This window comes from Melopsittacus undulatus, chromosome 8, assembly GCF_012275295.1.
Source record: "Melopsittacus undulatus isolate bMelUnd1 chromosome 8, bMelUnd1.mat.Z, whole genome shotgun sequence".
NCBI lineage: Eukaryota > Metazoa > Chordata > Aves > Psittaciformes > Psittaculidae > Melopsittacus > Melopsittacus undulatus.
Window position 1 is genome coordinate 15769612 of NC_047534.1, and position 16487 is coordinate 15786098.

The 16487-nt window shown below is 37.9% G+C and overlaps 1 long non-coding RNA gene across 2 annotated transcripts in view; it reads left to right on the forward strand.

Moving 5' to 3' along the window:
- The window catches only part of LOC115946756 (uncharacterized), a 29315-nt gene that overhangs the window by 3150 nt on the left and 9678 nt on the right, over nucleotides 1-16487 (forward strand). For both annotated transcript variants that reach the window (XR_004080792.2, XR_004080791.2), the window contains 2 exons: nucleotides 8563-8632; nucleotides 12945-12983. This is a non-coding gene — a long non-coding RNA (uncharacterized lncRNA). The remainder of the gene's footprint in view (nucleotides 1-8562; nucleotides 8633-12944; nucleotides 12984-16487) is intronic.

The window sequence follows — 16487 nt, forward strand, 5'->3', positions numbered from 1 at the left end:
TTGCTAATAAAGACAATTCATTATTTAAAACAAAATAATCTGTAAATTAGCACAAGCATTATCAAATTCACCCAGACAGTTTTGTGTGATTTTACATGTCAAAGTCATATCAAATACAGGTGGAGTAGGAGTATAATCCTGGAGCAGCAGGAGTATAATCATCAGTGTACTTGTCTCAGATGTACCTGTAAAAATCTTGCATATGACACCTCAGTTATTTGATTTTTTTTTTCAAGAAGCTTTGTAACAGTTCTTTTCTCAAACATAGTAGAAAAGGGAGGATTTATTCTGTGTGTTGTAGACCAACAAGTTTATGTATGCGTTGATAAGGAGAAGACACTGTTACACAGAACTGTTAAGAATATCTTGCCATCATTGCTGCTTGTATATATAGCTTCAGATGAATATGGAATGTCAGTGCTGGTAATGCAATAGTCAGTGCATCTGATTCACTATTTATCATATTATTGACTATTAACTTGCTACTGTTGTTTATAGGAAGATTGTCTTACTGTGCCTGTATTCTGCAGCTCTTCTAGTCTGTTTTCCTTATATATAAATATTTAGTAACTGTATAAAAGAATCACACTAGCCTTCTGGGTAGAAAATTTGTGTACACCACTCAGTAAACCCACATTCTGTGTAAACTCTAGTGAAGAATTAAAAAAAAAAGTTAGTGTACATTTTCAGGTAGTATTTTTTCATGGCTCTCATCTTCAGGCATTGTGATGTTCATTTGGAGCATCATTCTTAAGAAAGCACTTGAAGCCTGTATCTGCCAACACAAATAACTGAAGCACTTAGTTTAAAACAGCCAAATCTATGCTGTTTCAGAGATAAGCTTAGCACCTACTCAGATGAAGTGTATTGTACAGCTACAGCTCTCTACAGAAATGCCATGTAAATGAATTATATTAAACATAAGAATTTTTATATAGTTTTTGTTATTTATAGGCATAATTAATAATTATTATTATAAATTGTAAATTATAAAAAGCATTATAATAATAATAATAACAATAATTTAAGTTTTAAAGCTTAATGCAGCTTTATAACATGTTGGAAATACACCTTCATTGAAGCACTGAAGATAATGTTTGTATATGTAAAATCAACTTCTGCACAAGATTACAAATGAAGCATTTCAGAGGATTTCTGTAGATCTGTCTTTACCTTGGAGCACTAGTGAACCACTTTGGTTTTTTTACTGTTTAGGTTGTGATTAGTACATAGGGTATGAGATTTTTTGCTCAACATGAATGTTATTGAATGATTAACTTTTAAGAGGTTTAATTACACATTACTAGAATTCAAATGCTGAGAAAAGCATTTTATAATACTTATTCATTGCTCCAGGTATTTTTGTCAGAATGTAGTTCCAGTTTTCCCAGCATACCCATGGAGTCTCCATAGTCAACAAAGGAACAATTAACACTGAAGCTGAAGAGAAGTTCAAATACAGGATATGACTGCAGAAATTGCTTGTTAGAAAATTTTGATCACATCCAAGCTAGGGGGAAAAGGAAGATATAGAGGAAACTTTCTAGTAACATTCTACTATTACTATTTTCACTTACGAAGGAGATAAATCCCTATTTCTTTGAGTAGGGGATATGTTAACTTTTGCAAATATCTATCATTTGTGCTCTTTCATCAGCTTAATCAGGTTATAGACTCAAAGATCTGGATTACTTGCAGAAAAATAAATGCAATTATTAGCCTCAGCTCCCAAAGCCAAGTGTCAGCTACATATTTGATGGGAGATATTTAATTTCTTGGTAGAAGTCATTGAGTGAATTTCACAGTTTTGCCATGTACCTTGCAGGATTACAGAACAGTAGTACAGGTAGCTTACAATTGAGCAGACTATTTTCAAACTAGGGTGAGTGCTATGGCTTCTGTTAGTGTCATAGTAATTATTATATTCCAATACATTCCTTAAAGGCATGAGATGGAGATGAACAAAACATGCTGTGCAAGGTAAAAACTACTCTATTCTCCAAAGAGCTTTCACCAAAGGTCTTTCCGAGTTACTTCAAATAGCTGAGGGGAAAGTGGATAAGATGGTTTGTTGTTACAGTCTTATTTGGATCTGAATAAGCTTTTAACAGTCTCGTTACAAAGGGTCTTACAGAATGACAACATAGTTAAAAAGGGGTGGTTCTTTCACAGACCAGCAACTTCTTAAGTTCAGTAAGAAACAGAGGATGGAAATGTTTATCTGAAGTGTCTCTGGGTGCCTACTCTTAGAGGGAGGATGCTGGTCTAGATAGACTTTTAGTGTAAACCACGCTACCACTTCTTATTTTTATATGCCAAGGAAATGGAAAAAGACAGCATTTATAAGCATCATAGCTAAGAATAAAGCAAAACAAAAACCACAAAACCCTCCTACTGAATAACTGGTCAAAGGAGTAGGTTAAATAAGTATCTAAGCCATTTTTAATTTGGAACAACTGTGTTGCACAAACATTAGGCTGACCTTATCTCTGCCACAATATTTTTGTATTCTCTAGAGAAACTTTCAATGATTTTAGTCCAGTGATTATATACTATATACTGGGGGGCTCAATGTCTGGAAGCAGTGATCCTGCAAACAGCTTTAGTCTTTATTTCCAACTGTAGTTATGCTGACCTTATTGAATGAAGCTCACTGGAGGTCATCAGTGGCTTCTCATAAAAGAAAACAGTATTACACTTAGGGTTACATCTTACAAGATAATTAAAACTCATTAATATTGGCGTTAGCTACATTAGATTGTACCGCTAACAAACAGCACTTATATAAATTATAAATTCAGTCTTGCACTAAACCTTGATTAGTCTGACACAAGAAATAGGTATTTATTAATGGCATTTAAATTCTGTGTTTTCATTTATGTTTGATGGTTGAATGTTTAATAATGCTAGAATTTAAAACTTAGAACCTGTTCTTTTACTTTATCTAGATTAAAGACCAAACAAACCAGCCAGCAAACTTATGTTTTTTGAACTTTTTTATTTACTCCATAAATGTTGCTTGTTATGCCCTAAAAAAACAGAAACCAGGAGTATGGCTCAAGAAAAACAGTTCATTGCAATCTGCCAGCTGTATACGTAGTCTGGGTGTATCCAGTTCTGCCCGTTCTTTTCTTTAATCCTTCTAGTAGCTTCCTTTTTTTTTTTTTGGCTATGTCCTCCTATGAGCTACCTGCATCCCCCTGTATCAGCCTGTTTTGCCTGCATTAGACTTTTTTCCTGTTCTTCCTCTTGTGTATGTGCAGCCCCACCTTTTAACGTGTATATTCCATCCCTGCTGCCTCCTCATGCCTCTCTGTTCTCCTCATCTGCCTGTTCCTTTAAGCAAGAGGAAGCATGCCAGAGACTGCTGTTCTTTCATGTCTCAGACATGGTCCTGAAGTTTTGCACAAATTGGAGGCTCGTGGGGATAAGATTGAGTTGGCAACAGGAGTCTACCTACCCGTAGGCTGCAGGATATGTTGCCTGCTTCCTGTCCTTTTACTCAGCAGTTGGTGGGGAAAAAAGAAGTGAACAAAGATTTAAAAAAAAAAAAGAATGTTTCTCGTTCCTCCAGGTATACCAAAAATAGAGAGAAAAAGGCACTTGATTCTTGCTACTGCAAAAAATTTGTCTTGGGACATAGCCTTGTGTAGGTGTAACGTGTAGGTCTGCAGGTATTCCCAGGCAGAAAGTGAATATAAATGTTCAGGTTGTTAAAGCTATTTTACTGATACATTACTTTATACAAAACACAAATCTTCTTCAAGGAGCACTACTCCTTGCCAAAACAGTGATGACCCAAGCAGCAGCAGATCAATGCAGCTGCTCCGAGTTTGGGGTATAACAAGATGATGGGGCCAGGTAGAGTTGTTGCTTCTCTGAGTGCTGAGGCATCTGGAAGGACACAAAAAGATGTAGACTAATGTGTGGATTTGGGCCAGTGACTTTATGAGAAGCAATTGTTAGCTCTCTAAAGGCTGCTACAGTTAGCCTGGGAGGCTTGGGAAGCTTTCAGGATATCCCTTTGGGAAATGTTTTTCCAGAGAGTTGATGATACATTCTGTGGTTTGGCAGAGGACTCCAGAATCTCTGGTAATTCTTTTACCAGTAGGGAAAAAACCACCCAAAACACTAAAAAAGAAGCCCTGGTGATGGTGGCTATAGTCTGTCTTACTACAATCCAGTAGAGAGACTAGCAAGGAAAGAGTCTAATATAACACCTTGCTGCCAGTTTAGCTGACCTAGAAACCTTCTGCCTTTTCCATAGAAATGTAGGAAAAAACTTGCTGTAACTATTGAATATGTCTTTTCTCTCCTTGGGAGGCATCTTCTGCTCCGGGCCACATACACCACAGGGCCACCTGTGTTACTCTACTTGACAATTTGTTGATGTCATGAATATCAAAAAAGAGCTGATGGTCAGTTCACACTCTAGAATTATTACTCATTTTGTTTACCAGTGTAGTGTGTTTAAACTGCAGACGCATGGAAGCTAAGTGTGGGTTATTAGTAGCCCACAGTCGGTGAAAGATCCAGAACTCTGTCAATTGCTTCTCTTGGCCTTCAAGAATTCCTGAACTCCTTGGTAGTGCATCAAAGCCTTTGAAGAGAGGGTGCTTGCAGTGGGGATGTTTGGTATTAGTTTTGGAACATTGGCAGCCAGCCCTTTACTTCTAATTAAATGAAAGAGAATTTCTCACACAGAGAGAGGTAATTGATTTAATTTTGTCAGAATGCCCAGAGCATTGAACAGGGCCTGATCAGTGAACAACATCCTTAGTATAGATTGAAAGAATTAATACAATGAATTTACCACTGGCACAGGAAAAGTTCTGGGATTTTGTTTATGCAGTTTGAAACTGATGAATATACAAGCCTATATGTATGGTACTCTTGCCTTTTCCTTGATGCAAGTTCAATTTCTCATGTAGAGCTCAGGCCTGAGAGGCATATGAGCACTTGCTTTGGTACATGGGAGATGGAGGCTCTCTTCATTCCTTTTTGGAGACTGGAGAGTCTGTGAGCTGTTGTTCCAGGTAGTAACCGAGGCCTTTTCCCAAGGGATGCAGGTATCTCAGTGCTCATTTGGTTTTGTTCTAGAGCATTTTGAAATATAATGAAAGCTTGGCAAAAGAACAATTTTAAATGTAAAAATAGCAAAATGTGCGGAGGCTGCTGTTCATTTTGTAAGTCAAAGCTTGTGACTAAAGAATGCTGCTTAGCAACAGATGGGGGAAATCTGAAGGTGATCACATCATTTTGCACTCATTGAAAATTAATTATTCATGTTCATCCTACCTTTAAAGCACCATCCTTTTCATGTCCCTGTTTTTGGGACTGTGTGACTGGCTTAGTCGTGTAACCTAGTTTTGTTATCATACGTACGCGGATGCAGCTGTGATTCAGCTGCACAGCCCTAGCTCAGGCTTCTTCAGTTCTCTGTACCACTATGCTCTGCGTAATGTATACTGATCTGTATGGAACAGAACAGACAAAAAGGTGTCCTAGGAAGGATGCCAGGATGTTACAGGCTGCAGTTTCTGTAAGTGGTTGTTGTGTTAAGTACACACTTGTGTCTCAACAACACTATTCACCATCTATCCTTCCTGTTGACTCCTCCTCTGCAGCTTCTCATCCTTAGTTCACAAACAGTTTGACTTCATATGTTTGTGGGTTGTTTTTTTTGCCCCCCACCCGCCTTTTTTTTTGTCCCTGCAAAGAGTTTAGGGATGCTTTTGTTCCTCAGTTTGATTTAGGAATGTTTTATAAATATTGCTAATGAAGTATTCTTAGATGTAGCATTTGGGAAGCTGTAAATTTCCTATTTGATTCACCTGTCACTGCCATCATTCAGCACGCACAGGGTGGAAACATAAATACTGTATTATAAAGTAGCATTAGATTTATGTATCTGCCACCAGATGAAATCTTGCCTTAAAAACAGTCAGAAGTCTTTGATAGGGTGTTTGTACTCCTCACTGGCTGAATGTCAACTTTTAAAAAGTACCTTTGACACAGTGTAGCATGGGAGTTATTTAGAAAAGTTACATTTTGCTTTGTTTCTTGGTCCTAAAGCAGAGCTCCTTCAGGTAGGGGTACTGGTTTGCTCTGCCTGAGGAGCTAAGAAAGTTCAGCATGAATTAGCCAAGATACTGATTAGGAGTAGAACAGTAGACTGTAGGAAGTTTTTTTGGTAAAGACTTTTGCCGTATATTGATCATACTTCGTACTTGATAAAAGTACTTTTAAAGACTTGAGTTTTCAAAGCCTAGAAGTTACTATCTATCTCCCTTGTTGTATGCCTCAGTGGCATATAAATCCATGTAAATGAGCAGAAAGGGTAATCATTTTAATAAAGATAGTAGAACAGTGTTTATGAATACGTAAATAGGCACTAATGAAAGTAAGGAATGTTAGAAATTTCTGAAGGAGTGCACTGTAAAACACATACATATAGTGTTTTATTATGTTAAGTTGCATCATAACCTCACATAGCAGAGACAGTGAGTGTCTGCTTCACAGAGTTGCCAAAAAGTGCAGTTAGGAAGAAATCCAATCTGTACATCTATCATAAAATCCTAGACTGATTTGGGTTGGAAGGGACCTTAAAGCTCATCCAGTTCCAACCCCCTGCCAAGGGCAGGGACACCTTCCACTAGACCAGGTTACTCAGTATCTGCTACATGATTCTATTTTATGAGATTCAGGAAGAAAAGTAGAGTTATCGAAAATGATGATGGCTTTATAATCAATGTACATATGAATAACCTGCTGCAAAGGACCAGAGATCTGACTTGCCTGGTACTCTGACACTGGACAGAGAAGTGGATGGACAGGGAAGACAGATGGTGTATTCCCAAGCTCTACCAATTTATACCTGGTGCACTTTCTGAACTGCCTGTGGTATGGGGATACAGACAAATACTGTACAGTGTTGTGAGATGTTAATGATCAAATATTGGTTCCAGGGATTTAAAAAAGCCCAAGTTCTTCTTTCGGTAATTGTGCATGCCCATGTTAAGAATTTTGGACCTCTTTGGCATAGCAGTAGTTGGGAATGGGAACTAAAGTTGATTTCTAGTTATAAAAACTGGGATAGTCTTGATAAGCAAGTAGTCTGATATATGAGTATGTTGCAGTGATATTACTTGATTCAACTAATGGGTACAGTAAGTCCCAGCATATACTTTGTTAGGAAACTATTTAGATATTTGAATACTATTTCAATATAAATGAATTAATTTTGGTATCTTTGGGAAATCCTTCAGTGTTAGCAAGAATTTTATGCTCTCCCCATGTTAACAGATAGCTTGAAGAGATAACAGATACCTTCTGAGACCTCACTTGGAGTACTGTGTACAGTTCTGGTGTCCTCAGCATAAAAAGTACACGGAACTGTTGGAACAAGTCCAGAGGAGGGCCACAAGGATGATCAGGGGCTGAAGCACCTCCTGTATGAAGACAGGCTGTCGTGGTTTAAACCAAGTCCCCCAACTCCCGGATAGTTAGGAAGGAGAATCCAAAGAATGTAGCCCCCACGGATTGAGATAAGAACGGTTTAATCGCTAAGGCATAACACAAAACCCCTACTGCCATTTACTACTACAAATAATAATGATACAGCAAACAGCAAGTGAAAAGAATACAACACCCCACCAGCCACCGACCCATAACTCACTCCACCCTGCCCAGCCGAGCACCATGTGCTCCCTCCTCCATTTTCCTCCAGAGCTCTCTCCTCCTGCCTTCTCTTTCCCAGTATCCATCCTGGGCATCATGTGCTATGGTATGGAATACCTCTTTGGCTAGCCTGGGTCAGGTGTCCTGTCTCTCCTTCCTCCTGGCCTCCCCTCCTCCACCTGGCTGGAAAAAAACCTTGAACAAAAACACCCTCAAAACATGCTCAAACCATGACACAGGCTGAGAAGGTTGGGGCTCTTCAGCCTGGAGAAGAGAAGGCTGCGTGGGGACCTCATAGCAGCCTTCAAGTGTCTGAAGGGGGCCTATAAGGGTGCTGGTGAGGGACTCTTCATTAGGGACTGAAGTGATAAGACAAGGGATAATGGGTTCAAACTTAAACAGAGGAAGTTTAGGTTAGATAAAAGCTAAACTTACTGTGAGGGTGGTGAGGCACTGGAATGGGTTGCCCAAAGAATTTGTGAATGCTTCATCCCTGGCAGTGTTCAGGGCCAGTTTAGACAGAGCCTTGGGTGACACGGCCTTATGTGTGTGGTCCTGCTAATGGCAGGGGGGTTGGAACTAGATGATCTTGAGGTCCTTTCCAACCCTAACTATTCTATGATTCTGTGAAAGGCAGAGCACAGTTTATAAACACAGTTGCAGAAGTTTAACCTTTACAAGCAATGAAAAAGACCTGGGAAATACTAATTCTTCTTAGGTCAATTACTCTTATAATGCATTCTAATAAAATGAAATAGAGATAGAATCTAAGCTGCTGATTTGTAAATAATTGAATATCTAATTTAGTGTTTACCTTATTTCCTAATCTCTTTTACTGGCATTTGAGTTTATTTTCTTCTTTTTTTTTTTTTTTTTTTGCAGTTGGTATGAAGTAGTCTGCTGCATGCAGTATTTGCCAGCATTTGAAGAAAGTCTTTTGACTCCTGAAGAGGTACATTGTAAGAACTGCCAAATAATTAAATAGATAGCTAGTGCAGTAAGCATAGGTTTTTCATGTTCTCAAATGCAAGGAGATACAGGCAAAGTGTTAATGTAAGAAGAGGGGATAGGACACAGGTTTCCTCTGCTGAAGAGTCTCCTCTTTCTCCTCCTCTTTCCTGGGTTGCATAACCATTTATTTCCCCCAGTTCCTCATCTTTCTGGGCTGAAGTTGATTACAAAGTTCTCATTTGTATAGCAGTCTGTTTTATACAGTGCTTATAAGAAGTCTAGATCCTCCATTTGGCATCTACACACATTTAAAAAAAAAATCACATAGCTGCTAATTTGAGCTTCAATTGATGTTAAGATGCAATTAGTTGAGAATAAGGCCTTATGTATCAAAATCCCCATGTCAGCTTTGAAAGTTAAGCTTATGATGAAATAAGACATTTCGAAATTGAAGTGATGGCTGCATTTTCTCTTCCTCTCTAGGCCAAACATGTGTTCATAATCCTTTCAACTTAGTCATTATTTTGTAACACACACTAGCAAATTAAGTCCACACGAACCTTTTTGATAAATAGAAACAGATTGTAAATGATTTGGCCCTGATCCTGTTTTGGAATCTCCTGGTTTAAGCAGCATAACCTTAACAATACGGGTCAAGATAATTATGGTTGCTTAGAAATCCAGATTTCTAGGTCTGAGCTGGGGCCTGCCTGCCAGCCTGAACTAAGTGATCTGGACTACTTGAAACCTACTCTTTGAACATGAACTGGAACTGAAAATTTCTGGCAGCAAAGCAGTAACATCTTAGTTCTTAATTCCATGCTGCCACTCAGTCCTCAGCTTTCCTCTCTACAGAGTAGTTAGACAACCCAGATGGTAAGGTGAATCTGATTCATTGGTGAGTCAGCACCATTGGATAGGTGTCATGTTGAGTCCCAAAGCTGTACTGGAGATGGCAGAACATTTCTGCATGTGGCTGAGCCTGGCTTAGGGTGAATTGATGCATCAGTCCTAGGAATCAAGGGAGCTTCATTGTATGCTACTCAGTGTCACTAGACACTGAAATTAAGACTTTTACCTTAAATTGGTAAATAACAGCATCTCAGAAGAGCAACAGCATATGAAGGGATGCGAAAGATAAAACTTTCAAGGTATAAATGGATCTATGAGTCAGTGGCTAGTTTCAGTTTCACACTTCTTAGACCTTCTGTGTCACCTTGGGCATGCCCCTTTCGTTTCTCTGTCCCCTTGTTTATGAGATAAAGTAAATACATCACCTAGTACATGACAGAATTAGACTCTTAATTTCTTAATTTATCAAGCAGGCATGGTACTTTCTTCATATGGTCTGTTTGGTATTTGACTAGAGGTTGTATTCTTTCTGCCACAACTGAAGTCAAGTTACATGAGTTCTACTGATGTCCGTAGTCATTAAAAAAGACAATTCCTGTATTAATATAAGAAATCACCAGCAAGCCTGTGAGCAAGCCTACCCTGTTACCTGCAGTAATTTTACTTGTCTCTGGTCTTTGCTTGCTACTTTGTACCTTACCTATTTGTTAGTGCACAGACCAAGATACAGAGGAGCCCTGTATACTTCTGCTACATCAGAAGAAACAAAGCAATGTATAACATGAGCAAAACAGGAGAGAATTTCTTATTATCAAACCTTTAGAACCTCTTTCAGCTAAAGAGTTAAAAAATAGTTGAAAAATTAATTACTGTATCTGTTTAAGTCTTTTAAGACCTTTTCTTGTGAGATAGAATTTGTAGTTAAGTTCCTAGTTTAAACTGTTGTTTCTTAAGGTAAATAGGACACCTTAAAAACACATATGGTGGCAGTATTCCCTAATTGACTGAGAGTACTTAAAAGCTTTTTTCTTTTTTCCCTTTTTTTTTTGCATGGAAGGAACCTCATCTCCAATCTGGTTAGAATCTGTGACCCAATTTTAGGATTTGAACTTTGAATAATTTTTACAATCAGTAAACAAACACTCCAGAGCCTCACTTACATGCAGGATGCTTCATATTTGAAATATTGTACTGATCCTATAGTTGCAGTTGGATAAAAGCTGTTCACCTTCAGACAATGAAACCATTAAAAAACCCAACCCAAAGCCACCAAACAGCACAACAAAGGCAAGGGGACAGCTCTGGCTTGCAGAGGCAATCCCAGCTGACTGTTCTGGGAGTGATCTTCAGTTACCTCATTATTTATTCTTGGTGCAGTCCACCAATTAAACAAACAGTTTTATATATAGAAACAGGGATGGGCTTAACCTACTTTTTGAGGGTCATTTTCAGAGACATGGGCTATGAAAATGTGCAGGCTTATATTACCCAACACAGCAGATGCTCATGTCTGTGTATGTATTTGCACGTGCAAATGTGTACGTGTAATGTTACATGCAGAATGGACAGTGACTGAAGGAAAGTCAGAGATTCCTGTTGGATATCAGTGAAATTCCTCTATCTGGATAATAATGCATGTGTTGTTCAAGCCACTAGAAATCTGTCAGGGATCCCAAAGAAGCTGATGAGGCTGAGAGATAAAAAGACCCACCACAATTTAATATCAATGACACTTCGTGGAAAAATTCAGGTGACTTAGTATGTGATCACTCAGACCTTCTGTCAAGTAAATATTAAAGTGAAAATCTTTATTATGACTTCTGCCTGCTGGTGATGTGCAGTATGATGCTAATATTTAAGGAAAACTAATTTACTGTAAGAGTTATACAGACTACAATGCAGCAGATTCATTGCTGCATTTCAAAGCTTGGTTGAGACATCTTCACTGTCTTATAGTGTGATGTGCCTCAAGCCTGAGACCAAAATGAAACTGAAGGACAGTATGTTTTTTGTATAAGCCTCTAGACAGTCAGGTACTGGACAAGGCTCTGGTGCAGCTAGTCTTGCAACGAACTTAGTGGTGGTTGCACTCAGTTGCCATCATTGCAGCAAGATTTAAGCAGCATTCCTGAAGGCAAACAAGTGGACAAGAATAAAGATAGACATCATTAGAATAAGAAATAAAAGTAGAAAATCCCAGAGGAGAAATAGAAGGAAGATAAAAGTTGAATGGGGATTTTGAGAATAATACAAACACAGCATCATGAGAAAAAACATTACAAAAACTGTAAGATGTTGCTACAGCAGTGTTGGATGATTGTGTGGGTCTACGGCACACAGACCTCTGCTGCAGTTGCTTATTCCTGGTGCCCTTGGGCCCTGTAACATTCCATTCACCCAGGAGGATGTTCGGTAGATAAATGATAATGTGCATGTCCCACTGTGTGCACTAATGGGAACAGAGTAGCTCTACACAAATAACTTGAATTAGAACTACACTGCCTATTTTTAGGGGAGCTGAAATGCAGCAATGTCAAGCTCAGCATGATGTGCCAGTTTCACTGGGCAAACTCCTGGGCTTTCAATCCCTTGGAATATAATTCTGTATGTGTTTGAAATGTGAACATTAGCATGTTTCTTTGGACAAGAAGTAATAGTCACTAAAGAGAGATAAACCAGAGCTACTTCACTGCATCTACAGATGGCAATTTGTTTCTCTGCTTGCTAATCCAATGATGTAATATTCCAGTTTATACTTGCATGCTTTCTGAATTTGGGTTGATGGAATTTGTAGTCAGTTAACTATAGTTATCGAAGAGAAGCTGCAGCAGGGGGGGAATAGTGATTTAAAAATAGAACTTTTATGAATTTATAGTACATGTGGGATAGATTCAGTAGTGATTTTGAAAAATACACCGTCAAAAATTATAAATTTACTCTGTGGCATTCTTAAAAATCCTCCAGTAAGGCCCCTGCCTAAAATCCCTTCATCCAGATTCCCAGCTGTGGCTGCTAGCTGAATAGTTTCTGAAACTGTTTTTAGTCCTCCTTGGACCTCACTCATAGTAAACCATGAGCTTACCATATCACAGAGAGAATTCTGTGTGGTTTTACTTGGAGTCTCCATAAAAAGACTATTGTAATCTGCTGAACCAAAGCATGTGAGAAAGGTGGCCCTTAACATTGGGAAGTTAGTCACAAAGCTTTTTTTGCCACCTGACCACTGTCTTTTTATAAGCAGAAAGAAAGAATAAAAATGAGAATGGTCTAAGTTCCATTGTGAGAGCTGAGGAAGCAGCTGGGAGTCCAAGATTGCATTGAGGAATAGTAATTCCAGTTTAGAAACAAAGTGACTTTTTAAATAACTACGATCTATTGCTCTTGGATAAAGTTGGAGGAAAAAAGAAGTCAGGCTGAGTGACAGAAGGCCCTGCAAACAAAATCTTTGTTTTTATTTACAGAGGGAAGCTCTCATGAACAGAACTATGGTAAAATGTAAGGTAAGAAAACAATATCTACTTAACCCAGATTTAATATTCCTAGCAAGGCTGCTTTATAGTAGGGGGTTTGGGTAATTTTACTGTGCTCTAGAAAATCAGACTAAAATTGGTATGTATGTAGGCCCATTCTGATCTATTGCAGCAAAGTCTTCTCTTTAGACAGTGAATCTCCACAGCCCTGGTTACCCTTACTAAGTTCAGTAAGACTAAAGAATTTGTCTCTTAGCTAAGTATTGGCTAGCCGTGCAACTGAACATTTCTTCCCTGTTTTCAAGACTGTGTGGCTGAGAATATTCCTTCTTTTAATATATTGCAGAGGGGCTTGTAAATACATATCAACACTCAAGTAAAGTAATGGCCAGGCTATTTGTGGGAATTCTTAAAGAGCTAAGGCCATGTAGTGAGCGATCCCGATACCTTGAGCCTTATTACTGTAAAGTAAGAAGATTCTTGGCAGGCATAAGCAAGGTCAATTGTCTTGTTAGGCCTCTGTAATTTTCCACTGAAAACGTGCAGAGAATGATCTCTGCCAAGGTTGTAGTTTCCTACTGTATTTTTAGAGTAAGGTATTTAATCACAATTATGACAAGTTATAAACATTAGCTTTGTAACCTCTAGACTAACCAATTAGAGCTCAGTATCCAAGGCTGTTACATAAGAAACCTAAGGGTGTAAGAGGATAAAAGAAGCACTGTATCTGAATAAACTTTGGCAATCACTTGATCACTTTGATCGTCTCCTCATTGTCCGTGACTCCTGCATCTACAGCTATTCCTATTGAAAAGGATGGGAGAGGAACCCTTCCCCTTTTGTACTCAAATTAAAAATGGCACTGAAGCTTTAAGACATTTGACTGTTTCCCTGTATAACCTTATCAAAACACTTGGTCATTCGTGTACTTTCTCTGTCCTTTTACAATAGACTAAGGGTTTTTTTCACCCAGAACTTACTGTCTGATTCCAAGAATAAAATACAAGGGAAGATAATAGTGCTGAAGTGTTTGTTTCCTCTAGGAGCCTCCAGTTCCCTCTCTAGTACTAGTTTTTCTGACCCTTCTTTTATATATGTGTATTTATATATATATATATATACACACATACACATATATGCATATATATGCACACATACACACATATGATGTTGGCTGTGTCAGTTTAGTGGGGAAAAAAGCTAAGTGTTTTTATTCAGTCATTATGATACTGGTTCCCCTAAAGAGCATTAGGAGCAGCTGAAGTTAAAGAAATGAACAATTTTAAATGTCAGCGTTTCATCAGCTAAAGCCAAAGAGAGGATAGTAGCTCTGAGTTTACCCCTCAGCTACACTTCTGATCACATTTCACAGTGACTTTATCTAATCCCACTTTTAGAGGCTGGTGGGAAGGTTTAAAGGTTCTCTTTCTGTTACCAAATATTTTGAGTCTTTGCCATCATTCTGTACCACATGAATCAGGCAATCTTTCAAATTCATCCATTAGGACTTGAATCCTGACTTAAAAATAAGATAAAATTAACTCTAGATAATACGAAGTGTTCCCAATAACTACCCAGTAGTAGCCTCACCAAACTTGCTGTTAGTCACAGTTAAAGTCATTTTTAGTTGGTAGACATCAAGAAAGACTCTGGGTGTTTCACTCGTCCCCCTCATCTGGTAGATGAAGGACATTATTTCTCATGGTTTGAAGCTGAACTCAGAATAAACTGGAAGTAAGAAGGATAGAAGTAAGAAATATTATTGACAGTTATGTCTTATTCTTGACTAGTTTGCTAGGCAACTGTGGAACAGGATGCTAGGAATATTATTTGAGAGAGTAAGTTTTGGCAAAAAATATATATAGAAAAAAAAGAGACAGACTTTGGGGGAAAAAAGTATATGAAATTGTAAACAAAAATTAGTGCATATATTGCCAGTGAGTATATTTTCACTGCAAGATTAAGTTCATATGAAAAGCATAAAAGGGTTTATGCCTCACTTGATTCTGCAGATATTCAAAATTCTTGCTATTATGTCAAGAGTGAACATGTGAGAAGTTGTAGTTACAAAGTATGATAAAATTCCAGAGCAATACTTTTTGAATTTTCTGAATGACACTCCCTGCATTTCTTAAACCCAGAACTGTAGAAAGAAGACCAACTGAATATTAGTTTAGGCTGTCTTTGAGTAAGAGCAAAGGAAAGCTTCATCCTCAAATAATCTAAAAGGATCGTACTTTTCTAGCATCCAGCTTATGGAGCCCGAAATAAATGTTTTTAACTGGAAAGCCCACACATGGCAAGTACATTTCTTTATGCTGTTTGGCATTAAATCATGTATTTGTTTAATAACTATTTTTTGGCAGGTGTTTGCTTTTGGATTCTATTCTACAGTGATAAAAAAGAATCACTGTTTTTTTTTACAGTATAGCTATGTATTTTATAAGCTGTGTAGATTTCTGAGCAACTGGTTTACATCTAAGTTTTGTGAGCATTAATTTGAAAGCAGTCAATACAGCTGGTATCAGAAAAGCCCCACTCTACGTTAATGCAGAAAAAGTAAAACTGTGAAGGTGTAATTTGTTTCGTTAGGGACTGCACATAGGCAACACTGCAAGCAAAATGACTCCTTTGCAAGTGTAGATAGAAACTGCAAGTGACACTTCTAGCAGGAATAGTATCCAGGTAGCAATCATAGGAACTACACCATAATCTATCCTGTGCAAAATATATTTGCTAATATCAGGTGCATTTGTTCCTACGAGATTTGAGTATTATTGTTATTCTAGGAAGAAATCTCGTGCAATCAAAACCTAGGACAAACTGTAGAAATAAGCAACTTCTCAATAGCATAGAAATCCCCTGATTTCACATAGCCAGTGGCCTTGCAATGCGTAGTCTTGGTTTGGGTGTAAGAAAGAATCTGAAACGCACTCAAAGTGAGGGCAGGTTGGGTTTTTTTTGTTTGTTTAATAAAAAAGCACAAAGTTAAAACATCAAGCAATGACAATATGCAAAATGTCCTTACTGTTGATGAAAGCAAGCTACAAGAGCACCATAAAGGCAGGGAATGCATCCTTGGGATTTCTGTCATTCACCCAAACACTTTGTTGGTGTCTGCATACAGGTAAATTCTTTGGCTTGGTTATTTCAGAGCAGGTGGTTTCAGGGAATGTCTTCCACCTTTGTTCACAATTCATATCTGCTTCCCCAGAAGGACTATATGGTAAAATGCCAAATCACAAATGAGCAATAACAATATATAACCATGTTACTTGTGGCTGTTTGAAAGAAAAAGCAAAATCTTGTATTGAAAAAAATGCAATCAAAAACCCTTACAAAAATTCCTCATATATAAACAAAAGGCAATTAAATCTAAACATTTAGCAAATATTCATAATTTAATTGCATCATGTGATTTTGATCTAGCACATAACACAATTTGTAAGCTACAAATAAAACTACAATTTCTAAGCTCCTCATATCCCCTTTGTTTTCAACGTATACATATTGAAGCAAAAAAACTGACAAAGC